The 27,121-nt window shown below is 40.6% G+C and overlaps 1 protein-coding gene across 1 annotated transcript in view; it reads left to right on the top strand.

The window, feature by feature from the left end:
* The window catches only part of SRP54 (signal recognition particle 54), a 291,642-nt gene that overhangs the window by 166,413 nt on the left and 98,108 nt on the right, over positions 1-27,121 (top strand). Inside the window, exon 3 of the mRNA XM_078334776.1 lies at positions 2,448-2,539. The gene's annotated coding sequence lies outside the window, so the exon portion shown is untranslated. The remainder of the gene's footprint in view (positions 1-2,447; positions 2,540-27,121) is intronic.

Raw genomic sequence — 27,121 nt, forward strand, 5'->3', positions numbered from 1 at the left:
TTTTATATGTCTATGTCTTTCTAAAGCCCCATTTTCTAAAGCATGGGGCTTTAGAAAAACCACCACCACAGACACACAATAGGGATGACATTGCTTAGGGGCTTCTAAGCATCATTTCAAGTCTGAATCTGGAATATCCTCTTGGCAATTTGAAGAAAGGTAGAAAGGTGAGCTTTACCTAATAGTGTAGCAAAGAACTACAACAGATAAAAAGAGCAGTTTTTATGGTGGTCACTCATTTATTACCTGAAGTTAGGTAGGCTTGGATTTAAATCCTATCTCTGGCACTTAATGGCTACAACTAAACAGTGTGTGTATATCAGTTAATATCTCTGCCTATTTCCTGATCTGTAAATGGAGTTAATAATAGTGCCTACCTCGGAGGATTGTTCTGAGGATCAAATAAGATAGGTGCCTGGCATGAGCAAATTTTATTATTAATTATCTTCCCTACCACTGTTCTTAAGTTGGAAAAAGCAGATTTTGAGGCAGATCATAAAATATGTTACAGGTAGATATTTCTAAAGTCAAATCTACCTTTAGCATGGACTGTATGCCCTAAAACCAAAACTTACATCATAATATCAAAATGTTTAAATGGCTATCTTGTTATTTCTCTACCTTGATATAAATTGTCTTTATCTTCCATCTGCAGACTCTTTAGAAGTTTGTAAGCCAGGCAAGTCAGGCACTGTGGCTTATGCCTGTAATCCTAACACTTTGGGAGGCTGAGGCAGGAGGATTAGTTGAGCCCAGGAGTTCCATACTGGCCTGGGAAACATGGTGAGACCTTGTCTCTACAAAAAAACTTCTTAAAATTTCACCTAGTGTGGTGTTACACACCTGTAGTTCCAGCTACTTGGGAGACTGAGGTGGGAAGATCGCTTGAACCCGGGAGGTTGAGGATGCGATGAGCCAAGATCACCCCACTGAACCCCAGGTTTTACTGAGAGTAAAACCCTATCTCAAAAAAAAAAAATAAAAGAAGTTTGTAGGAAGAAATACTTCAGCAAAGAAATTGACCTACTTTTTGAGGAAAATTATATAATTTTAGCAGCTGAAAAAAAGAGCTCAGCAACTTGATTACTATATTGTTTCCATCTTCTAAGCAACAAACAATATTTTCAAGCTGGAAAAAATATCAAAATACTTCTGGGATGCTGCCGTCTAGGTACCCCAGATAAAACTCTTTAACATTGTTCATACCCCTGGGACAGATGTTAAACTTTGCATATCTATAATACCAGTGCAGTATTAGATATTCTGAACTTTAAGACCAGCTATTTTCACACACAGAAGTTCATGTGCCCCATTCCAATCCATTTCTCTCATATTACAATCAGTTTGTATTGGTTGGGGATATATTTCTCCTGCCAAATAAGAAGTAAACTCCTTTGTTATTCAACTTTGTCCAAGTTCAGCACATTATGATGCTTCGTTTATGTATGTTAAATGAACAATGTAAGATGGACTAAAAGCCCATAATACATGAAAATATGATAAATATTACCTCTCTCTTCTACAGAATTCAAGACTCCAGGACTCTGGAGATATTGAAAGAATTCGCCCAGTGATTTCAGAACCAGCATTAGTAATCTCTGAGAAATTATGTTAAGAATGAGGTAGGAGTGATCAGTTTCTGGAAAAGTGTAGACTGACAACTTTCCAAATTTTCAATAGTCTAATAGTCTTTTCCACATGGTGGAAAGTTTGAATCCAAGAGCCTGCAACATTCTGTAGCAGTTTATTAAGCATTGGCTTATGTGTATTTATAGAAGTACGCAGTCATCATTAGAAGCCAACATGGGTGGCCGGGCAAAGTGGCTCACACCTGTAATCCCAGCACTTTGGGAGGCTGAGATGGGCAGATCACCTGAGATCAGGATTTCAAGACCAGCCTGACCAACGTGGAGAAACCCCATCTCTATTAAAACTACAAAATTAGCTAGGCGTGGTGGCACATGCCTGTAATCCCAGATACTCGGGAGGCTGAGGCAGAAGAATTACTTGAACTTGGGAGGTGGAAGTTGCAGTGAGCTGAGATAGTGCCATTGCACTCTAGCCTGGGCAATAAGTGTGGAAAAAAAAAAAAAAGAAGCTGGCCGGGCGTGGTGGCTCAAGCCTATAATCCCAGCACTTTGGGAGGCTGAGGCGGGTAGATCACGAGGTCAAGAGATCAAGACCATCCTGGTCAACATGGTGAAACCCCGTCTCTACTAAAAATACAAAAATTAGGTGGGCATGGTAGTGCGTGTCTGTAATCCCAGCTACTCAGGAGGCTGAGGCGGGAGAATTGCTTGAACCCAGGAGGCGGAGGTTGTGGTGAGCAGAGATCGTGCCATTGCACTCCAGCCTGGGTAACAAGAGCGAAACTCCGTTTCAAAAAAAAAAACATGGGCGCTTAGAATTTCATTCAAAATGAATCCCTTTTCCTTTATTTTGCTAAGGTTTCTGGGTTGGCATATCAGAGGAATTCTATGGCATGCTGTCACTAATCACCATGGTGGAAGAAGAGCTGACCACTGTGATAAGACTATTTGTAAGTATGGAATTTTAACAGTACAAAAGAACAAAAATCTCCCAAACTGAAGCTGCAACTAGTAGGTGAGAGATCAAATTTAGTTGTTGTTTTTGAGACAGTGTCTTGCTCTGTTGCTCAGGCTGGAGTGCAGCAGCTCAATATCAGCTCACTAAAACCTGTGCCTCCCACGTTCAAATGTTTCTGGTGCCTCAGCCTCCCAAGTAGCTGGGACTATAGGTCGTGGGCCACCACACCCAGCTAACTTTTGCTTTAGTAGAGACAGGATTTCACCATGTTGCCCAGGCTGGTCTCAAACCCCTGGCCTCAAGTGATCCACCCACTTCAGCCTCCCAAAGTGCTGGGATTACAGGTGTGAGCTACCACACCTGGCCAGAAGGAATCAATTTATATCAGGTTTATGTACAAGAATATTTAAGTATATGTAAGGCAGAAGAACAGGAACACAGGCAGATACAAATCTGTGGCTCCTTATTAAACTGAGTAGGCAAATCACAACATTTTATTAGATGTCGGAATGAAGATGAAGAAGAGGTGGTTAAGTTATCAGAAGACAAGAGTTGTCCATTAAGGAAACCAAACAAATGGCAAGGCAAAAAGCCAAGCCAGGCAGATGCAATAGTTAAAAAGTTCTGGGGATGCAAGTTGCAGGGATGATGTTTTCAGATCACTGTTGTTTTCTGACGACACCTCATCAGATGATAAAGGCATTCTTTCTGGTTTTTAAAGTAACTAGGACCCTGACAACGGCAAGCTGTAATCCTAGAGCACTGTTTTTCAACCACGGCTGCAATTAGGGGTTTGTAAAAATACCAATGCCAAGGGTTTCAACCCCAGGCCAATTAAATCAATCTCTGGGGTTGCAACTCAGTCCTCAGTATTTTTTAAAAACTCCTCCAGGTGAATTTAATGTAAGCAAAAGTTATAGATTATTATCCTAGAGGGAAATCTCTATAGCACACTGCTTTCAAATTTTGATGTGCATACAAATTGCTTTGTGAGCCTTGTTAAAATGCAGGGTTTAAATTAATAAGCTTGAGTTACTAATCTCAGGCCTGAGATTCAGGATTTATAATAACCAAGAAATACTGGGAGGCTGGACCACAGATCACACCTAGAGTAATAAGGGTCTAAGAGATGCTGCAAGACTCCCTTTCTGGCCCTTTTTTGGTTCAGAATCTTAGATTAGATTAAGATTACAGCTTAAAAAATCTACAGGTATGGTTATTAAATATGATTATGCAAAAAGAGATGGCAAACAGTTTTAGTTTAGAATTAAGATTCAAAAATATTTTCACAAGTTGAAATAAACAAGACAAAATATACTCCTTTTTTTCTTTTTAAAAATCAATGTGATCCCAATGTTACTCCTTTACAAAAAAAAAATCAAAAAACAAAAAACTAAGTCAGGGTCTTACTGTCACCATGGCTAGGGTGCAGTGGTACAGTCATAGCTCACTATAACTTCAAACTCCTTGGCTCAAGCAATCTTCCTATGTTGGCCTCCTTAGGCACTGAGATTACAGGTGTGAACCACCATGCCTGGATCAAAATTTATTCCTTAATAGGGACAATTTAAAGTCTATCATATAAGCTAATTCTGAAAAAAAGAAGATACTAAGATATGTTATAAAGTAATAATAATTTCACAGTGTGGTAATTGGTTATAAGTAGATTAATTACATTGAATAGTTAGTAGAGAAATGCATATTAAAACAAGACATTTGGAATATGATGAAAGTGTTTAGATGAGGGAGGATTAGTCAATTAATTGAAGTGAAGCAAAAGAAAAAAATATTCATCTTGGGGGAAAAGTGAGATCCATATTTCACACCTTACCTTAGGATAAATTCCACATGGATCAAGGATTTAAGTGCAAAACAAAACTGTGGAAGTGTTAGACAAAACTATGGAAGGACTTTTTTCTGGTAGGTCTGAATGTGGAAACCCTTTCTAAACATGATACAAGGGCAAAGAGTCATAAAAGACTAAAAAATTAACCAGAAAAAAATTTGCATGGCAAAAACCTTCATATGGGAAGTTTAAAGACAAAGAACAAGCTGGGGAGAAAAGATGTTTCACTCATAGCCTAGCTCGATAATTAATTTTTCTAATTTTAAAGAGTTCCTCCAAAAGAATAATTTGAAAAAGATCTACAAGCTCCTTCCCCACAAAAGATCAACAAAGTATATGACCAAATTGTTCATAGAAAATGACATAAAACACCTCTCATAATAATTCCTATGGCAGTGTTTATTCTACTAAGGCATACTGATACAACCACTGGTTTATGGTATACTTTGTATGATCTCTAAAGAAGGCATAATTCTCATGATGCCAGGTAATTGAGCAGAGTCACAGAAAAGAGTATTTTAAAAGGAGGGAGTCCCAGGCCTGGCACGGTGGCTCACACCTGTAATCTCAACACTTTGGGAGGCTGAGGTGGGCGGATCACGAGGTCAAGAGATCGAGACCATCCTGAGTAACATGGTGAAACCCCATCTCTAATAAAAATATAAAAAATGAAGTGGGTGTGGTGGCATGCGCCTGTAGTCCCAGCTACTCAGGAGGCTGAGGCAGGAGAATTGCTTGAACTTGGGAGGCGGAGGTCGCAGTGAGCTGAGATCGAGCAACTGCACTCCAGCCTGGGCGACAGCGTGAGACTTTGTCTCGAAAATAAAATAAAAATAAAAAAAATAAAGAAAAACGCAACTTCAAAATCAAAATTGGATACTACTTCACACCTGCTAGATCAGCTAGGAAGAAAAACTCAGATAATCACAAGTATTGGTGAAATTCGAGCTCTTGTATATTAATGGTGGAAATGTAAAATTGTGCAGTTGCTTTGGAAAAGTTTGTCACTTTCTCAAAATTTAACCCTTTTCCAGCTTAGAAAAAAAAATGCAGCTGTTGCCAGTGCTCATTTAATTTTACATAAATGCGCTCTTTGAGGCTAAACAAATCTGACTGATTTTCAATGTAAAAATAAAATATAAAAACTGTTTATTTCTAAACAGTACTAATATCAGAATCATCTGAATCATCAAAATCATCTATTTCAGAAAAATCAAATCCATCAAATGAATCTTCAGCCAACATTCATTTGAATGATGCTGTGTTTTTCAGGAGTTGACATTTTCAGTGATCAAGAATTACTGTATTTTGCAAATGGAAACACAACTAAAAACAATGCTACAAATAGAATGATGTCTTTTGTTTCCAAAGTCAATAAATAGAGAAATGCAAAAATAATAATATTAATATATTTAATAATATATTAATAATACAATAATATTTTGTGGCGAAGTGATTTTGGGGTAAATGCTGCAACTGCAAGCACCGCTAGCGAGTATTCTTGGGGCAAATGGGAAAAGCGTTAAACGGAGTTATCATATGACTGAGTAATTCCACAGTTCCACCTAAGAGTATTGAAAACATATGTCCACACAAAAACTTGTACCGGAATGTTCGTAGCAACATTATTCATTATAGCCAAAAGGTGGAAACAACCCAAATGTCCGGCGACTGATGAATGGATAAATAAAATAGCATAACCACTCTGAGGTATGGTCACACAACAGAATATTATTGCACAATAAAAAGGAATGAAGTGCTGATACATACTACAACATGGATGAGCCTTGAAAACATTTTACCAAAAAAAAGTCCCATTCCAGTAAATATAGCTAAAAATAAATAAATAAATAAATAAAACATTATCCTTAATGAAAGAAGCCAGTCACAAAAGGTTACATGGTATATGATTCCATTTCTATTAAATGTCCAGAACAGGAAAATCCATAGAGATGGAAAAATAGATTAGTGGTTGTCAAGGGCTGTAGGGAGGGGAATAGGTAGTGACTGCTAAAGGATACAGGAGTGATAAGAATGTTCTGGAATTAAATAGTGGGAAAAGTTGCATTAATTTATGAATATACTAAAAAACACTGCATCGTATATTTTAAAAGATATGTTGTGGCCAGGCACATGCCTGTGGCTCATGCCTGTAATCCCAGCCCTTTGGGAGGCCAAGGCAGGCGGATCACCTGAGGTCAGGAGTTTGAGACCAGCCTGACCAACATGGAGAAACTCTGTCTCTACTAAAAATACAAAATTAGCGAGGTATGGTGGCAAATACCTGTAATCCTAGCTACTTGGGAGGGTGAGGCAGGAGAATCGCTTGAACCCGGGAGGCAGAGGTTGCAGTAAGCCGAGATTTCGCCATTACACTCCAGCCTGGGCAACGAGGGAAATTGTCTCAAAAAAAAAAAAACAAAACATTGTACACTTTAAAAGGTGAATTTTATGGGATTTTATGAGATTTGAATCATATCTCAATTTTTTTTAAGTGTTTATTGAATTTCTAAGACTTAGATGTAAGTGGCTTTGCGGAGGAATGTTAGTGGTCAAAGGCAGCTGGCACTAGACCAAAGAATGAGTGGGAAATGAAAAATAGGGAGTGTACACAATTCCTACGAGAAGGTTAGGTGAGGAGAACAGGGCAGTAGCTGAGAGATAAAAGGTCAAAAATATTACGGTTTTGTTTTTTGTTCTGATGGGAAAAGCTTAAGTAGGTTAAAATGGTGATGGATGCTGGGCATAGTGGCTCACTCCTATAATCCCAGCACTTTGGGAGGCTGAGGTAGATTGCTTGAGCTCAGTAGTTCAAGATCAGCCTGGGCAATGTGGAGAGACTCCTTCTCTACAAAATATACAAAAATTAGCTGTGTGTGGTGGTGCCTGCTGTTCCAACTACTTGGGAGGCTGAGGTGAGAGAATGGCTTGAGCTTGAAAAGTCGAGGCTGCAGTGAGTTGTAATCACACCACTGCACCAGTGGACTTGTCTCAAAAAAAAAAAACATAGTAAGATCAAATTGAAAAGAAGTCTATTGGGGAGGAGGATGTTAATAATAGAATAGAAAAAAAGAGCACAAGATAGTTGAAATGGGATGGAGAACATAAGTAACTGTTAAATAGGAAGAAAGATGCTGACCGGGGAAGTGAAATTATATATATTGAAGTAGTTTAATTTGAGGAAGTTAAGACGCATTTTATCTAGGGACATCTGTTTTCAGGTCAGCTGATGAAAAGCAAGAAAGTATAGGCAGAAGGGTCAGAAGTGCAGGAAGACTAGATGTCTGATGTGCCGGCACAATGTCTCATGCCTGTAAGTAAGTCCAGCACTTTGGGAGGCTGAGGCAGGTGGATCACTTGAGCCCAGAAGTTTGAGACCAGCCTGGGCAACATAGCAAGACCCCTTCTCTATTAAAAAGAAATCTATCTATCTAATCTACCTACCTACCTATCTATAGAAATTGCCAATTCTGGCGTTAAAACTTGAAACTTAGATTTATTTTATCTGAGTTACTTCCTCAGGAAAGGACCCCCAGGCCTCTGGGAAAGTATCAAATAACTGAGACTCACTGGATCATCTCATCCAGACAGTAAGAGGCCAGGCTCCTCATTTGACATGGTTGCTTCCTTACCCCTACCAGGGGTTTTCCTACACATGGTTGTATTTCTTACCTGCTATATAAACCCCTAATTTTAGTCAGCAGGGGGGATGGATTTGAGACTGATCTCCCATCTCCTCCAGTGCAGCACCCAATTAAAACCTTCTGCCTTGGCAATACCTGTTGTCTCAGTCACTGGCTTTCCGTGTGGCAAGCAGCAGGACCCAGACTGAACCCACGGTGTTTTGGTAACAGTCTCAGCACAAAACCACAATCTTAGGCTACTGGGACAACAGTAACTCAATCTCTAGTCCCTGATGATTTGGGAGGTTTAGGGCATCTAATCTGGTCAGTTGTCCTCTAATGTATCATTGAGTTGTATTTAAATTCCAGAAAATCCCCAGGAAATAATAATTCCAGTGAAACCAAAAACCTCATTTGTTCCTGTTACTCCTTATGCTTACGCTAATTGGAATCCACTGGTAGTACACATTGTCTGAGCCTTAACAGAACTCCTAGGAGAACCTATAATGTTTCCACCATTTTGGTGATCAGGAACCCCCACTCGCTTGAGTTGAGTCCCTTAGACCTGTGCTAGTCCTACTCTATACTTCTGGAACAACCCAGGATTCTGAAGACAGACTGGTAATTTCTCATTAGTTTAATGAACCTGTGGTTTGTACTACATGTGTCAGCCACTTTCCACTAATGTCTGAGTAGGGCTAAGCCACAGGAAAATATTATTTCAAGTATTAAAATCATACTTAAATAGGACAATAATTATTATTCTAGTTGGGCGTAATGGTGTGTGCCTATTAGTTCCAGCTACTCAGGAGGCTAAGGTGGGAGTATCACTCAGCCCAGGAGTTTGAGGCTGCAGAGAGCTATGATCATTGTGTCACTGCCTTCCAGCTTGGGTGACACAGCGAGACCCTGTCTCTAATGTAAAAAATGAATAATTATTCTAATAGGATAGAATAAAAATTATTACAATTTTTTTTATCATTTTCCATCTTGTGTTAGGCTTACATTTATATATATATCTATATTTCTCATTTTTTCTTTCTCCCTCTCCTTACCATGGTTTTTGTTTAAAACTATCTTTATTAACAACAATAATTATAAGAGTAGTATGCAATGCTTTCCAAAGCACTTACTCATCCATTATTTTACTGTACGTAAACTTCCAACTTAGCTAGGCTGGAGATGCATTATTACCTCCAGGTTGTTGATGAAGAAACAATGGTTATGCAGTGATTATTGATTTGTTCAAGATCATATAATTTGTTGGTAGGTGAGTTGTTTTTAGATTTCTTCTGTTACTTCCTAACATATACTTTCTATTCATTATAAGACTTGTGAGAATTTTGAAAAAGTTTTCCTTTTTTTTTGAGACGGAGTCTCGCCCTTGTTACCCAGGCTGGAGTGCAATGGCGCGATCTCGGCTCACCGCAACCTCCACTTCCTGGGTTCAGGCAATTCTCCTGCCTCAGCCTCCAGAGTAGCTGGGATTACAGGTACGTGCCACCATGCCCAGCTAATTTTTTGTAATTTTAGTAGAGACGGGGTTTCACCACGTTGACCAGGATGGTCTCGATCTGTTGACCTTGTGATCCACCCGCCTCGGCCTCCCAAAGTGCTGGGATTACAGGCTCAAGCCACCGCGCCTGGCCCAGGTTTCCTTTTTTTAATTAAAATTTTTTTTTTAGTCTGTGTACTGCTGAAGATAAAACTATTCTAAACAAGTTTTTTTGTTTGCTAGAAAAAGGGTTTCAATAGACTTCTTTTTTTTATTTTTTTTGAGACCGAGTCTTGCTCTGTCTCCTAGGCTGGAGTGCAGTGGCATGATCTTGGCTCGCTCCAACCTCTGCCTCCCAGGTTCAAGTGATTCTCCTGCCTCAGCCTCCCGAGTAGCTGGGATTACAGGCATGCACCACCACACCCAGCTATTTTTTTTTTTTTCAGTAGAGATGGGGTTTCACCATGTTGGCCAGCATGGTCTCAAACTCCTGACCTTGTGATCTGCCCCCTCGGCCTCCCAAAGTGCTAGGATTACAGGCATGAGCCACCACATCCAGCCCCAGACTCTTTTAAACAATCAAATCTTGTGTGATGGTGATTTGTAAATTACTAATATTTAATACTTCTCAACTTTCCAAAACAATGATAATGATGATATATTTTAATCACATAAGAGGCACTAGTTTTAACATGTCTTTACCACTTTATTTTTATTTTATTTATTTATTTTTGAGACAGAGTCTCATACTCTGTTGCTCAGGCTGGAGTGCTGTGTTTTGACCTCCCCGGGCTCAAGTGATTTTCCCACCCAGCCTCCTGAGTAGCTGGAACCACAGGCTTACACCCCTACATATGACTAATTTTTTATTTTTTTGTAGAGACAGGGTTTTGTCATGTTTGCCCAGGCTGATCTTAAACTTCTGAGCTCAAGCAGTCCTCCTTCTTGGCTTCACAAAGTGCTGGGATTACAGGCGTGAGCCACTGTGCCAGGGCTATTTTATTTTTGCAATAGGGTCTCACTCTGTCACCCAGACTGGAGTGCAGTGTCACCATCACAGCTCACTGTAGTCTCAACCTCCCCAAGCTCAGGTGATCCTCCCACTTCAGTCTCCCAAGTAGCTGGGAATACAGGCATGTGTCACCACATTTTTTATAGAGATGGGGTTTTGCCATGTTGCCTAGGGTGGTCTGGAACTCCTGGCCGCATGTGATCTGTCCACCTTGGCTTCCCAAGATGTTGGGATTACCGGCATGGGCCACTGTGCCCAGCCATTGCCTTATTTAGTGCTGACTAAACAAACTTCCCTTTGCCAAATGCAATAATAGTTTTGTGTAGACGGAGTTTCACTCTTGTTGCTGGAGTGCAATGGCACGATCTCGGCTTACTGCAACTTTTGCTTCCCAGGTTTAAACGATTCTCCTGCCTCAGCCTCCCAAGTAGCCTGGGATTGCAGGCATTTGCCACCACACCTGGCTAACTCTCTTATATTTAGTAGAGACAGGGTTTCAGCATGTTGGCCAGGCTTGTCTCAAACTCCTGACCTCAGGTGAACTGCCTGCCTCACCTTCCCAAAGTGCTGTAATTATAGGTGTGAGCCACCATGCCTGTCCAGAGTCAGCATTTGCCAATACTCACCAAGATCAAATAATCTGATTTGCTAATTTTTTTTTTGAGACAGAGTCTCACTCTGTTGCCCAGCCTGGAGTGCAATGGCGTGATCTTGGCTCACTGAAACCTTTACCTCCCACACTCAAGCGATTCTTCTGCCTCATCTCCCCGAGTAGCTGAGATTACAGGCACCCACCAACATGGCTGTTTAATTTTTGTATTTTTGCAGAGATGGGGTTTCACCATGCTGGCCAGGCTGGTCTTGAACTCCTGACCTCAGGTGATCTGCCCTCCCAAAGTGCTGAGATTACAGAAGTGAGCCACCACGCCTGGACTTTTTTTTTTTTTTTTTTGAGACAGAGTCTTGCTCTGTCACTCAGGTTAGAATACAGTGGCATGATCTTGGCTCACTGCAACCTCTGCCTCCCAGGTTCAAGCAATTCTCCTTTCTCTCCCGAGTAGGTGGGACTATAGGTGCACACCACCATGCCTGACTAATTTTTGTATTTCTGGCAGAGAAGGGGTTTTGCCACATTGACCAGGCTGGTCTCGAACTCCTGACCTCAGGTGATCTGCCCACTTCAGCTACCCAAAGTGCTGGGATTACAGGCATGAGCCACCACACCAGGCCTACTTTGCTAATTCTTAAAACATTTAAAGCTAAACCTCAAGTAGTGTGAAAAGGTGGTTAGGGTACCCATAAACAATATGGTGCTGGGGCACTTCTGACCCTGGGGAGGAATTAAGTGGCTCAGTGCTCATGTGGCTGAGAGGCATGGCCAGCAGGAACCCTGACAGTCACCTTTTTTCTTCCTTCAACCAGTCTCCAGGTTAGAAAGTGAAGGAAGTTATTTGCAGCATCATTGGCAATTTCTTTTCCATCTCCACCTGCAATAGCCAAGAGGCAACATACTGAAGAAAAGCAAAGAGGCCTGATGCTTCCGGCAAATCAGTCAGAAGAAGAATAGTATCTAAGGTAGACAAGATATCTGCTGTCTACACACACACAAACCCACAACTCTTTAACTAAATTCACATTTGTATCTGGTGTTTCCATGCCATAGTGGCTTATCTGGTAATTTAATACAAGAAACATGGAGGTCATGGAGGCTTTCAATAATAGAGCTAAGGACTCGTATTTTCTATGCTTTTAAAATTACTTTTTTAGGCTGGGCACAGTGGCTCATGTCTGTAATCCCAGCACTTTGCAAGGCTCAGGCGAGTGGATCACTTAAGCTCAGGAATTTGAGACTAGCCTGGGCAACATGGTGAAACCCCATCTCTACAAAAAATACAAAAATTAGCCAGCTGGGTGGCATAGGCCTATAGTTCCAGCTACTTGGGTCAGGGATGTGGGGTGGAGTGAAGAGGCTGGAGGATCACTTGAACCCAGAAGGTTGAGGTTCCAGTGAGTTGAGATTATGCCACTGGACACCAGCCTGGGTGACAAAATGAGACCCTGCTTCAAAAATAAAATAAAATAAACTTTGGGAGGCCAAGGTGGGTGGATCACTTGAGGTCAGGATTTTGAGACAAGCCTAGCCTCAAAATGTGAAGATGTGAAATTCCATCTCTACTAAAAATACAAAAATTGGCCAGGTGTGGTGGTGGCACCTGTAATTCCAGCTATTTGGGAGGCTGAGGCAGGAGAATCACTTGCACTGGGAGGCAGAGGTTTCAGTGAGCTAAGATCACACCCCTGCACTCCAGCTTGGGCGACAGAGTGAGACTCTGTCTCAATAATAATAATAATACAAAATTTTTTTATTTATGCTGGGCATGGTGGCTCGCACCTGTAATCCCAGCACTTTGAGAGGCCAGGGCAGGAGATCACCTGAGCCCAGGAGTTTAACATCAGCCTGGGCAACATAATGAGACCTCCTCCCTATAAAAAAATTTTAAAAAATAGCTAGGCTTGGTGGCATGTGCCTATGGTCCCAGCTATTCAGGAGGCTCAAATGGGAGGATCACTTGAGCCCATGAGGCTGCACTGAGCCATGATTGTGCCACTGCGCTCAAGTCTGGGTAACAAAGAGAGCCAGTTTCACTAAAAAAAAATTTTTTTTAATGTGGTAAAATATACATAACATTAAAATTTACCATATGCAGCTGGGGTAGGTATCATAATTCATAAACAGTACTGAGAAGTAGTCTGACAGTAATTGAAAATGAAGAGCAGAAAAAAACCTCAAAAGATTATTATGCCTACAAATGTGCTGCCAGATTGGCGAAAATTATATAAGACATACACACTTCTTGAAGACCCCTAAAAATGAAGATTTACAAGCCTATCTAATTAAGTTCCTCTATGCATTTAACTGTGTCCCATGAACCAGGTGAGGCAGCATTATGTAATGAGAAATGTCCAGGACTTAGAATCAGGGAAAGTGTAATTGTGTCCTGGTTCCTGTCTGTTTTTAAGTGGGTGATCGTAGACAAGTCACCTAATCTTTCGCACTTGTAATGTCCCCCCTGTTTTTTTTTGAGATGGAGTTTTGCTCCTTCAGGCTAAAGTGCAATGGTGTGGTCTCAGCTTACTGTAGTCTCTGCCTCCCAGGTTCAAGTGATTCTCCTGCCTCAGCCTTCTGATTAGCTGGGATTGAAGGCACATGCCACCATGCCCGGCTAATTTTTGTATTTTTAGTAGAGATGGGTTTTCACCATATTGGCCAGACTGGTCTCGAACTCTTGACCTCAGGTGATCTGCCTGCCTTGGCCTCCCAAAGTGCTGGGATTACAGGCCTGAGCTACTATGCCCAGCTGTAATTTCCTCATTTAAAAATCAGAACAATAATAGCACCAAAGTTAGAATACTGTTACAAGGAACAAATGAGGTAGAGTATAAGAATATTGTAAAGTGCTTTGTAAATGTTATTTTTCAACAAATTTATGGTTTGTATACATCTTCCACAGAAGCTTATCCCTTTTATGGCCATTTCTTCCTGTAATGGGTGTTTTTTTCTCTATTTTTTACCTTCGTAATCAACACTGCCACTTTTTCTTTTCTCTATTGGTCATTGGACATCATTTTTTTTGAAACGGAGTCTCACTCTGTCACCTAGGCTGGAGTGCAGTGACACAGTCTCAGCTCACTGCAACCTCTGCCTCCTGGTACAAGCAATTCTGCCTCAGCCTCCCAAGTAGCTGGGATTACAGGTGCCTGCCACCACGCCCAGTTAATTTTTGCATTTTTAGTAGAGACTGGGTTTTTCCATGTTGGCCAGGCTGGTCTTGAACCCCTGACCTCAGGTGATCTACCCAGCACTCCCAAAGTGCTGGGATTACAGGTGTGAGCCACTGTGCCTGGCCTAGACACCACTTTAAAATGGCTGTTTCATGTTACAGATTTAATTTGGGGGATGCCAGCCTAATGAAAACGTATTTTCTGTGAGTCATTGTATTTATAACTCAGGTACTGGCTACCAAGTGAATGGTGATGCCTGGTTTGTGGTTTTGTGAGCTTACTGTCTAGTCTATTCTCTGATCTGGGTAAGAGAATGCAGATTTGCCCACAACTCAGCCAAATTTAAAAAATCATATCTATTTATTAAAAAGTACTAAAGTCTGACCTGTTAAGCTATTAATGGCATATGTTTGGGCATCATATTCAGTAAGATTTAGAGAAGTGCAAATATATATAAGGCCTCTCTCCCTTGCTCAATTTCAACAGCTGTTTTCTTTTTGGATTCACTAAAGGGGAAAATGGTGGGGTGATCTGTCAGTGCTGGAAGGTAGTTGTTGATGGTTATGCTAATTTAGAATGGAAAATTTTATTCTAGAGAGGACAATTAATCCAATGTGCCTTTTTTTCCTCCCTAGAGACAGGGTCTCACTCTCTTGCCCAGACTGGAGTGTAGCGGTGTGATCATAGCTTATTGCAGCTCGAACTCATGGGCTTAAGCGATTGTCTCACGTCAGCTTCCTAAGCAGTGGGCACAGTGGTGTAAGCATGGTGGCGTGCACCTGTATTTTTTTGTAGAGAGGGGGTCTTGCTGTGTTGTCCAGGCTGGTCTTGAACACCTAGTCTCAAGAGATCCTCCTAAAGTGCTGGGATTACAGGCATGAACATCCATGCCTGGCCTCAACACCTTTTAATAACAACTTGCTAGAACCACAGAAGTTCTTTTGGAGTCAGAACTGGAACACTGCCCTATTAGAACGAGTGAACAGTAAAGTCAATAGAGAGCTACTAGAGTTTGCCTTCCTGAAAGCCCCAAAGAATAGGTGGGTCTAGCTGCCAACACAGAGAAGATAGGGTAGGAACAAAAAAGGGGTTGTGATGTGCTGAGAACCAGTCACTGGGATGTCAGGAAGAACATTCATATCAAGTCAGGACCAAGTGGGCCAGGAATTAAGAGAACAAAAAAGATGTCTTACCAGGTCAAAAATTAGAAACTAAGATGAGTCACGCTGCTAAGGGCAATAGAGCAAGACTCCCTCTTAAAAACAAACAAACAAAAAACCCAAAACATAAAGGGATTGATGTCATTATTTTGAGAGCGAGTTCCTTATAAAATAAGGGAACCCCTTTTGTCTTTTTCTGGCCCTCCCTTTGCACATCTACCTTCCACCGTGGGATGACACAGGATAAAGGCCCTTGCAAGATGCCAGCCCCTCAATCATGGACTTCCTAGCCTCCGCAACTGTGGGGAAATAAATTTCTGTTCTTTATAAATTACCTGGTCTGTGGTATTTTGTTATAGCAGCATGAGTAGGCTAAGACATCATCTTTACCTCTCTCTTTGACTCTGACCTACTTACAACATCACATCTCTGATTCTTCTGCCTCCTTCCATCGTTTTTTTTTTTTTTTTTTTTGTAGATGGAGTCTTGCTCTGTCACCCAGGCTGGAGTGTAGTGGTGCGATCTTGGTGATCTTGGCTCACAGCAACCTCTGCCTCCTGGAGTCAAGCAATTCGCCCACCTCAGCCTGCTGAGTAGTTGGGATTACAGGTGTCCGCCACCACACCCAGCTAATTTTTGATTTTAGTAGAGACAGGGTTTCACCATGTTGCCCAGGCTGGTCTCGAACTCCTGACCTCATGATTTGCCTGCCTCAGCCTCCCAAAGTGCTGGGATTACAGGTGAGAGCTACTGTGACCGGCCCCTTCTTTCATCTTTTAAGGACCCTTGTGATTACAATGTGCTATCTGGCTAATCCAAGATAGTCTCCTACTTTAAGATCCTTAAATTATTATATCTGCAAAGTCCCTTTTGCTGTGTAAAGTAACATACAGAGGGGTGGGTCCATGGATTAAGATGTGGACATCTTTGGGAGGCCATTTGTCTATCACACTCCTCAAAGCAGCCCATAATCCTAATGGCTAGAATGTTCTTATATTGAGATAAACTTTGTCTACATGGGAGTTTCTGAACATTGATCCAGAGGCTTTGTCCTCGGAAGTCACAAAGAGTAAATCTGGTGTCTGCCACATAACTCTCCTTCAGACATTGGAAGACATATTGATACCATCTCCACTGGCCTTTCTTCTGTGGAGAAAATGATTTCTTTAGCAATTTCATAAGACATGGTTCCAAAGTCCTATCATCCTGGTTAGCCACCTATGAATATTGATATAGTTTTTGTTTATCAAATCTCATGTTAAAATGTGACTTCCAGTATTGGAGAAGAGCCGGTGGGAGGTGTCTGGGTCATGGGAGTAGATCCTGCATGCATGGCTTTGTGCCCTTCTCCTGGTAATGAGTGAGTTCTCACTCCAAGTTCACAGAAAATTTGATTGTTTAAGAGTCTGGGGCCAGACGCGGTGGCTCATGCCTATAATCCCAACACTTTGAGAGGACAAGGTGTGGGTAGATCATCTGAGGTCAGGAGTTTGAGATCAGCCTGATCAACATGATGAAACCCCATCTCTACTAAAATACAAAAAAATTAGCTGGGCATGGTGGTGCATGCCTATAATCCCAGCTACTCGGGAGGCTAAGGCAGGAGAATTGCTTGAATCCAGGAGGCAGAGGTTGCAGTGAGCCGAGATCATGCTACTGCACTCCAGTCTGGGCAACAGAGCAAGACTCCATCTCCTTCTCTCTCCTCCTCTCTCTCTCTCTCTGTCTGTCTGTCTGTCTGTCTCTCTCTCTTTCTTGCTCCCTCTCTCACTGTGTAACATGGTGGCTCCCCTTAGCATTATGAGCCATGACTGTAAGCTTCCTGAAGCACTCAGTAGAAGCAGATGCTGGCACCATGCTTCCTGTACAGCCTGCAGAACCCATGAGCCAAAATAAATATTTCTTTATAAATTAAAATTATCCAGCCTCAGGTATTCCTTTTCTTTTCTTTCTTTCTTTCTTTTTTTTTTTTTTGAGATGAAGTTTTGTTCTTGTTGCTCAGGCTGGAATGCAACGGCACAACCTTAGCTCACTGAAACCTCTGCCTCCCAGATTCAAGCAATTCTCCCACCTCAGCCTCCTGAGTAACTGGGATTATAGGCATGTACCACCACACCTTGCTAATTCTGTATTTTTAATAGAAACAGGGTTTCACCATGTTGGTCCCGCTGGTCTCCAACTCCTGAGCGTAGGTGATCCACCTGCCTCATCCTCCCAAAGTGCTCGGAGTTCAGACATGAGCCATGGTGCCTGGCCAGGTATTCCTTTACAGCAATGCAAATGGACTAACACAGATACCTTTGGCTCATCAGCATTTCTTTGAAATTATAGTCTGGTCTGACCAAGCAAGAATAGAGAGAGACAATGTTCATTTGGTTTAGTTTTTTTTTTTTTCCTTAATTTTTTGATTATTGGTTCAGTTTTAATTAATGAAGCATAAGATTAAAGTCAGTTATAATCCTTGCCTTTCCACGTACTGCTGAAGGATATATTTACTTGAAATACATTGCACCAACTGCTTGTTTGCTTTTGTAGAGATGGTTTTGTTCTGTCATGCAGGCTGGATTGCACTGGTGTGATCATAGCTCACTGCAACCATGAACTCCTGCGCTCAAGTGATCATCCCACTTTGGCCTTCCAAAGTCCTGGGACTAGAGGTGTGAGCTACTGTGCCTGACCTGTACCATTAATTTTCTAACTTAAGTACTGAATTTCACAATTAGGCTTACTGAATAATTCTTTTTTTTGAGACAGAGTCTCGCTCTGTTACCCAGGCTGGAATGCAATGGTGCGATCTCGGCTCACCAAAACCTTCGCCTCCCTGGTTCAAGCGATTATCCTGCTCAGCCTCCCAAGTATCTGGGACTATATGTGCCTGCCACCATGCCTGGCTAATATTTGTATTTTTAGTAGAGATGGGGTTTCACCATGTTGGCCAGGATGGTCTTGATCCCTTGACCTCATGATCCACCTGCCTTGCCTCTCAAAGTGCTGGGATTACAGGTGAGCCACCACACCCCCGATTACAGGCAGGAGCCATTGTGTCCAGCCTTACTGAATAATTCTTTTTTTTTTTTGCATTTTTAGTAGAGATGGGGTTTTACCATGTTGGCCAGGATGGTCTCGATCTCCTGACCTTGTGATCTGCCCACCTTAGCCTCCCAAGTGCTGGGATTATAGGCATGAGCCACAGTGCCTCGCCATTCTTTAGTGTCAATGAATACATTAATAATACTTAACAACTACATGTGATCTACAAATTTAAAGTTATGTGATTTCAATCCAAATAATTACTAAAATATTAAATGTAATAGAGCCCATAACAGAACCTTGCAATGTAACCAAAAGCCTCAGTCTAAGGTAACATTTATCTGCTTTTGTGAGTCAAAGTCAGTCAACCAAGGTCTAACTGCATCATAATCTGGTCCACATTTTTTCATTTGGCCCACAAGGATTTCATGTTTTACATTCTTTGTATAGCATTTTCCAGACTACCAATATACTAATCTTATCTGAAAAATAAAGTTAGTGTGGCTTAACCTGTTTTTTTGGCAAACTTAGGCTGGCTGTAAATGGTCATGTCTTTTCCTTAAGTACTCTCAAATCACCTATGAAAATCCATTTGGACTTGTTCCTGGCACTGATTTCAAGTATGCCAGAATATATCTTCCTTCCTTGTCAAAAATCATGTTGTTCTGACTTTATAGTCTTTTGACCCCTCTGTTCTTAAAATTCCTCAACTATGCATCACTCTGATGACATAAGTCAGGAAATGGAAGAACTATACATTATAGCAAAAGTATTCTGCAAAGTAAAAAAAAATGCCATGTAAAAAAAGATTGATACAGCAAATATTCTTTATCTATAACTCTCTAAACACTATTATTGTACTTACTGGAGTTAATCAAAAAATTTGGTTCAGTTTGTGTGTGCAAATTTTGACTAATTTAAAAAATAGAACATAAATAATAGAAACTTTTCTCATTAAAATCTTCTTAAATAGACAAAAATAAATATTACCTATTTCAACCTTCTGCAAAGGGTCCAGAGGTCATTATGGCCCTAAGATGTTCACTTTTTCCAGGTCCCATTTTTAGTTTTAAAAATTCATGGACCCAGAACTTTGGGAGGCTGAGATGGGCAGATAATGAGGTCAGGAGATTGAGACCATCCTGGCTAAAACATGGTGAAACCCTGTCTCTACTAAAAATACAAAAAAATTAGCTAGGCACTGTGGCACACACCTGTAGTCCCAGCTACTCAGGAGTCTGAGGTGGGAGAATCGCTTGAACCCGAGAAGCAGAGGTTGCAGTGACCGAGATTACACCACTGCACTCCAGCCTGGGTGACAAAGCAAGACTCCATTAAAAAAAAAAAATTCATGGAATATTTTGAGGAAATAGACATATTAAAATGATCTTGATTGTGGTACTGATATGGGTGTATACATGTCAAAACACATCAAATTGTACAGTTTACTGCATGTCATGAGCTTAAACTTTTTTTACAATTCTACAATTTTATTGTAAAGAGATTTAAGCTCATAAAAGATGAGTGAACTGTAATTATATAAAACAACACAGATTAACTTCACAAACATAATGTTGAAAAGAAGCCAGATATAGACCGGGCATGGTGGCTCACACCTGTAATCCTAGCACTTTGGGAGGCCGAGGTAAGTGGATTACCTGAGGTCAGGAGTTTGAGACCAGCCTGGCCAACATGGTGAAACCCTGTCTCTACTAAAAATACAAAAATAGCTGGGCATGGTGGCACATGCCTGTAGTCTCAGCTACTCGGGAGGCTGAGGCAGGAGAATAATTTGAACAGGGAGGCAGAGGTTGCAGTGAGCCAAGATCGTACCATTACACTCCAGCCTGGGTGACAGAGCAAGATTCCATCTCAAAAAAATAAATAAAAATTAATAAAATTAAATTAAATACAGAAGGCGGATACAGAGTACACAATGTGTAATTCACTCTTAAAAGATGGTAGTATAAGGCAGTCTAATGGGGTGGTAGTGATTTTTTGTTTCTTGAGCTGGATTATCACACAGGTATATTTACTTCATGGAAATTCAATGAGTTGTGCAGTTATGACTTGTCCACTTTTCTGTATCTATGTTATTCAGTAAAAATTTACAAAAAGAGTGAGGGACATATGTTAAAATATAAGGGAAGGAATATGAAAATCACCTGTCTCAATAAAAAATTTACAACTGATACTGCACTATAATTACATAAGACCTGACCATTAGGATAAACTAGGTACAGAGAATCTCTTTGTATTAATTTTTCAACTTACTGTGAATATATAATTATTTCAAAATTGAAAAATACTATTAATAGTGATACTTCAGTGGGTGAATCCCAATTAAATTTTCTTTCTTTTTTTTTTTTTGAGGCGGAGTGTCGGTCTTGTTGCCCAGGCTGGAGTGGAATGGCGCAGTCTCAACTCACCGTAACTTCCACCTCCCGGGTTCAAGTGATTCTCTTGCCTCAGCCTCCCAAGTAGCTGGGATTACAGGCATGCACCACCATGCCTGCCTAATTTTGTATTTTTAGTAGAGATGGGAGTTTCTCCATGTTGATCAGGCTGGTCTTGAACTCCCAATCTCAGGTGATCCGCCCACCTCAGCCTCCCAAAGTGCTGGGATTACAGGCGTGAGCCACTGCGCCCGGCCATCCCAATTAGGTTTTCTACTTATACCCTCTTTCTAAAAATTTCCCTTTCCTGCCTACTCCTCAGAATTGTAGTGAAAATCATCATTTTCAGCACAGGTTGTCCCAAATCTAGATGACAGTTGATTAGTCCAGGGATGAACATCTGCCCCAATGTGGGTTGGCTGGAACCTTTTCCTGGGAAATGGCATTTGGACTGAGAAACAGCCATCTCTCTTCATATGTCCAGACTATAATTTGTAAACCGAAGGGCTGCCAGCATGTTCTATTTTCCATTTGTGGTTTGGGGAAGCAGGACAACCTGATGGACAGAATGAAGCTGATATACAAAGGGAGGAGGAGACATGAGACAGAGTCTCTTTGACATTCACCTTCCTGGCTCTTTATGTCCAGTTCAATTTATGACCTTGGGTTCTGTGAGACATTTCTATGTGTTTAAAATACATTCACCTCATTATCTAAGCAAGATCCAGTCACATTTCTATTACTTGCAACCATAATCCTAACTAGCACATCTAGGAAGACACACAGATTTTGTCCTGAGGGTTATACTTAGAATATGTCCATCTTTTTTTTTTTTAATTTAAGAAGTATGAGGCTGGAAGCAGTGGTCAAGCCTACAATTCTAGCATTTTAGGAGGCAGAGTCAGGAGGATCTCTTGAGCCCAAAAATTTGAGACCAGCTTGGGCAACATAGGGAGACATCGTCTCTTAAAAAAAAAAAATTAGCTGGCATGCACCTGTGGTCTCCACTACTTGGTAGGCTGAGGTGAGAGGATTCCTTGAGCCTCGGAGGTTGCAGCTACAGTGAGCCACGATTATACCACTGCACTTCAGCCTGGCAACAGAGTGAGACCCTGTCTCAAAAGACAGACAAACAAACATAAAAGAGTGTGACTTTACCGTACGTAAGATAGAGATTGGCACTCCGGCATAGTACAATCACAGAAGATATACTAAAGGTCATTTAACCCATCCCTCTTGTTTTCAGGTGAGAAAACTACAGATTAAGGACTTTAGCTAAAGTCATACAGCCAGCTGCTAGAAGCATCAGACCCAGCACCATGTCCCCTTTCCCACATCAGTAATACACAGTAAGTCCTGGAGAGAAACATCAGGATGCTCCACTGAGGGTTTTATTTGTTTGTATATAGTATACTAACTGCATAATGAATTAATCAGAACATGGTTAACAAGGACCTACTTGAGAGATCAAATGAACAAGAGATGATGTATAGGGATATAAATAGTTATAATTATAGGTACTTAATTCTAAAAACAATCTTTAACTTTTATCATTATTACTCATGGAAGCATTCCATGTGTCACTTAGAACAGATGTAGTCTATCGAGAGTTAAAAAAAACAATTTGAGGACAGATTACTCAAACAGTTTAATTCAAATAGTATCTAGAATTGAGGAAAAAAAATAAGACTATATTCAACAGGATGTAAATACTAAGTTTGACGTAAACTTCCTGAGAGGTGGAGGTTTGCTTGGAAACTTCCTGCTCGGTCATAACAGAGCTGGAACACATTAGTCTACCTCTCTTGATTTGGTCAATACTGTTGATTTAATGTACTGATTTGGAATTATTCTTAGCCAAAGTGGCCAAAGCACAGCATTGTGTTGACTATTTTGGGAGGTAACTATAAGGTGGGAAAGAAGTACTATCCAGTTTTTGGCGGGGTGTTGTGGCTCATGCCTAATTCCAGCACTTTGGGAAGCCAAGGTGGGCGGATTATGAAGTCAGGGGTTTGAGACCACCAGCCTGACCAACACATGGTAAAACCTATCTCTTCTAAAGCTACAAAAATTAGCCAGGTGTGGTGGCAGGCTCCTGTAATCCCAGCTACTCAGAAGGTGAGGCAGGAGAATTGCTTGAGCCTGGGAGGTGGAGGTTGCAGTGATCCGAGACTGTGCCACAGCACTCCAGCCAGGGCAACAGAGCGAGACTCTGTCTCAAAAAATATATATATTATCCAGTTTTTAATTTTTTCCTTTTTTTTTTGTTTTATTATCCAGTTTTTAAATATAAAGGAGTCTAATGAACATGTGACTTCCTGGAAAGCAAAGCACAGAATAGAAAATGTGTAATTTATAGCTTTCAGTTTTCTGTTCCCTTTATTGAAGTAGATGTTCCTATCAGTGCCAGTCCGTTGGCCACCCAAAGTTGTGGCTGTCTAATTTTTTTTTTTTTTTTTTGTTGAGATGAGGTCTCGCTCTGTCACCCAGGCTGGAGTGGCTGTGGATGTCCTATACCTAATCAGTCTCCAGCTACTGGACATTTAGGTGGTTTCCAATTTACTATCATTCTAAAATAACACTGCAGTAAATCATTAAACATAAATCATTTTGCAAATATCCAATTATTTTCTTAAGTTTTTAGAAATTGAACTGTTTATTCAAGGTGTTTAAACATTTTTAAGGTCTTTGTGATACTGCTGTCAGCAACAGATGAGGATTTCCTATTCTGATGGGTGGAACCTTTCTAGTGGTGGTAATATCACTTACGTGAAGACTTGTTTTGAAGATGCAGGAAGTTATACAACAGAGACTTTACTCGTTGGCATGCTGTACCAGGAAGGAGACACAATGCTCTATCCACCATAGTTGGCCAGTTTGGTATATGAATGGAAATGGCAAGTTTGTGTTTAAGGTGGTGTGTCACATTTGTGTCATGTGAGACACAATATGTAGATCAAAGAGGAGAAAAACCTTTGGGCAGTTTTATTAGTCTCCAGGGTGCTTTTGCTAAATATCTTCAATTAAGCAATCTATTACAGATGGACGGTACTGGCCTTTCTTCCCTGAATCCTCCCCTCTTCAAAGGTGATAACTAATTTCATTATTTTCATCAGGTTCTCTTTTTTTTGTGTGTGTGCCCTTCTCCTGATTGTAAAGATCAGGTTCTCAAAGATAGTTTCTTTCTTTAATTTTTAATTAATTTTTACTAAAAGAAAGAAAAAGAAAACCAAGTGGCATTAACTTTGAATGATGAGTGTTAATCATTTCCTGTTTTAATGTGTATGATACTAAGTATATCTGTCTCCATTTTTATTTTGTTTATTTTTTTGAGAAAGAGTCTAGCTCTGTCTCCCAGGCTGAAGTGCAGTGGTGCAGTCTCGACTCACCACAACTTCTGCATCTCTGTTCAAGCGATTCTCCTGCCTCAGACTCCCAAGTAGCTGGGATTACAAGTGTGTGCCACCATGCCTGGCTAATTTTTGTATATTTAATAGAAATGGGGTTTCACCATGTTGGCCAGGCTTGTCTCAAACTCCTGACCTCAGGTGATCCGCCCACCTCAGCCTCCCAAAGTGCTGGGATTATAGGCGTGAACTACCATGCCCAGACCTGTTTCAAATTTTAGTGCAATCTATCACTAAGAAATTTCAAAGCTGTTATTTAAGATGTTAATTATATAATATAAAAATATCACAGTTGTGTGGTTTCATCTGTTAAGACATTCTTAGAAAAGAGAGTGTGAGTATACTGTCACTTTATTACAAGCCTATATTGGAAGATATATGGTAATATGACACCATGGTACATATGATAACTCCCTGATAACAATAGGTCATGCATTATTGAAAAATATAATGTCAAACAACATTCCAGTTGGTAATGTATTTCATTTGTCTAGCAATCTCTACTCCATATCCCTCCCTCAAGTAGAATAAAAACTCCATAAAGACTACAAGCTTGCCTGTCTGTTCATTGCTCCATTTTTATCCTGAACATTTCCGGACATATTACTATATATCAGGTTTACATAATTTTACTATAAGTATGTAAATATTTGCTGAATGAATAAAAAAATAGAGAGATAATTTTAAAAGGTAAAAAATGTTGATTTTCAGCTTTGAAATAGAAAAAAAGGTAAAAAATGGCATTGAATTTACAAAACATAATAAACAGAAGTTCTAAATGATATTGAGTTCTAAAATCAGATTTTTCAATATTCTTCCAAGTTTAATCTAATTCCAAACTTAAAATGATAGCATGTAATATCAATTCATTAAATAATGTGGTTAGATAGTGATTGTTAAAGTTCAGAGACGAATAGCAAAGACAGAGTGGGACTTGTAATACCAGGGTCAAAGGTAGCACTTGGGGTCTGACTAAACGTTTGAAAAAGGACATCAACCCATGTGGGCAGGTGTCTATGAAGGATGAGAAAGGAGGCAACTGCAGTGGCAACTTCTTTTTTTCTGTGGTTCTGTGGGCTTCTCTTTAACGTTTGTTTTTTCACTCTTTATCACCCAAAACTAAAGGATTAATGAACTTCGGAGGATCTAAGCAACGGCTCTTCGGTAAACAGGCAACTTACACAGTCTTAGGGGAATTAATTATAGGGTATGAAAGACTTAATGGAAGCTTAGAAAACACTCTTTTTTTGGTTAACTACCATATGTACTCTATTTATTTATTTATTAAAGGCTAGTCAAGTGAAGCAGTGGGAATGGAGAAGGAACAAAGAAATCTCTAACTGGTTGTGATCAATTAGTAATAAACACCACTGCACTCGAACCAGCCCATATAGCACACTTTAAAACGTAAACTTTTTACCAAAATCTTAAATATCAGAACAAGACAAAAAGCTTGTTTGATTTTTTAACCCTTGTTTTTATTATGAAATGTATTACACATAACAAAGACTATATAAAACATATATATATAGATTAAAAAATAACTGAAGAAACATCTATGTACTCACCAGCTTAAGTTTTTGGTTGGAAACAGTGGCTCATGCCTGTAATCTCAGTATTTTGGGAGGCCGAGACTTGAGGATTACTTGAACCCTGGAGTTTGAGAGCAGCCTGGGCAACAGAGACCCCATCTCTACAAAAAATAAAATAGTAGCCGGGTGTTGTGATTCACACCTGTAATCCTAGCACTTTGGGAGGATGAGGTGGGCAGATTGCTTGAGCCCAGGAGTTTGAGACTAGCCTGAGCAACTTGATGAAACACTGTCTCTACAAAAAAATTTTAAAAATTAGCTGGGCCTGGTGGTGTGCACCTCTGGTCCCAGCTACTTGGGAGGCTGAGGCTGCAATGAGACATGATTGTGCCATGTGCCACTGCATTCCAGCCTGGCCAATAGAGACCCTGTATCAAAAGAAGGAGGAGGAGGAGGAGGAAGAGGAGGAGGAGGAAAAGGAGAGGAGGAAGAGGAAGAGAAGGAGGCGGGGAGGAAGAGGGGGAAAGGGAGGTGAGGAAGAGGGGGAAAGGGAGGTGAGGAGGAGGAGAAAGAAGAAGAAAGAAGAAGGAGGAGGAGGAGGAGGAGAGAATTTCTTAAATTAACTATGAGAATTGTCAGCTTGTCTGTTTTCCAGCTGAGTTTCACAAAATGGGGGCTGCGTAATTACATAGATTGATACACTCAAGTCCACAGTCTCTGGTAATTTGTACTAAAGAATACTTATTTCATCCAGTAATCCCAGCACTTTGGGAGGCCGAGGCGGATGGATCATGAGGTCAAGAGATCGAGACCATCCTGGTCAACACGGTGAAACCCTGTCTCTACTAAAAATGCAAAAATTAGCTGGGCATGGTGGCGTGCGCCTGTAGTCCCAGCTACTCAGGAGGCTGAGGCAGGAGAATTGCTTGAACCCAGGAGAAGGAGGTTGCGGTGAGCTGAGATTGTGCCATTGCACTCCAGCCTGGGTAACAAGAGCGAAACTCCGTCTCAAAAACAAAAAAAAGGAAAAAAAAAACCAACTATTTCCAGAACTAACCAGAGTTATCACAGAACTAGGAGTATATTATTTTACAGAATAGTGGAGAACTAATTAGGTACCTACAACTTGTGAAAATAGAACCTCATGGTTTAAAATGGAAAAGTCTGACTGGAAACTACAGTTCTTTAAGATTAATTTCTAAACTCAGAAGTGAGATTATGACACAATCAGTTGGCAAGTAGCTAAGTTTTTCCTAGGCAATGCTTTCCTTGGCTGAGTAAAGAACACAT

The sequence above is a fragment of the Callithrix jacchus genome, chromosome 8, assembly GCF_049354715.1.
Source record: "Callithrix jacchus isolate 240 chromosome 8, calJac240_pri, whole genome shotgun sequence".
NCBI lineage: Eukaryota > Metazoa > Chordata > Mammalia > Primates > Cebidae > Callithrix > Callithrix jacchus.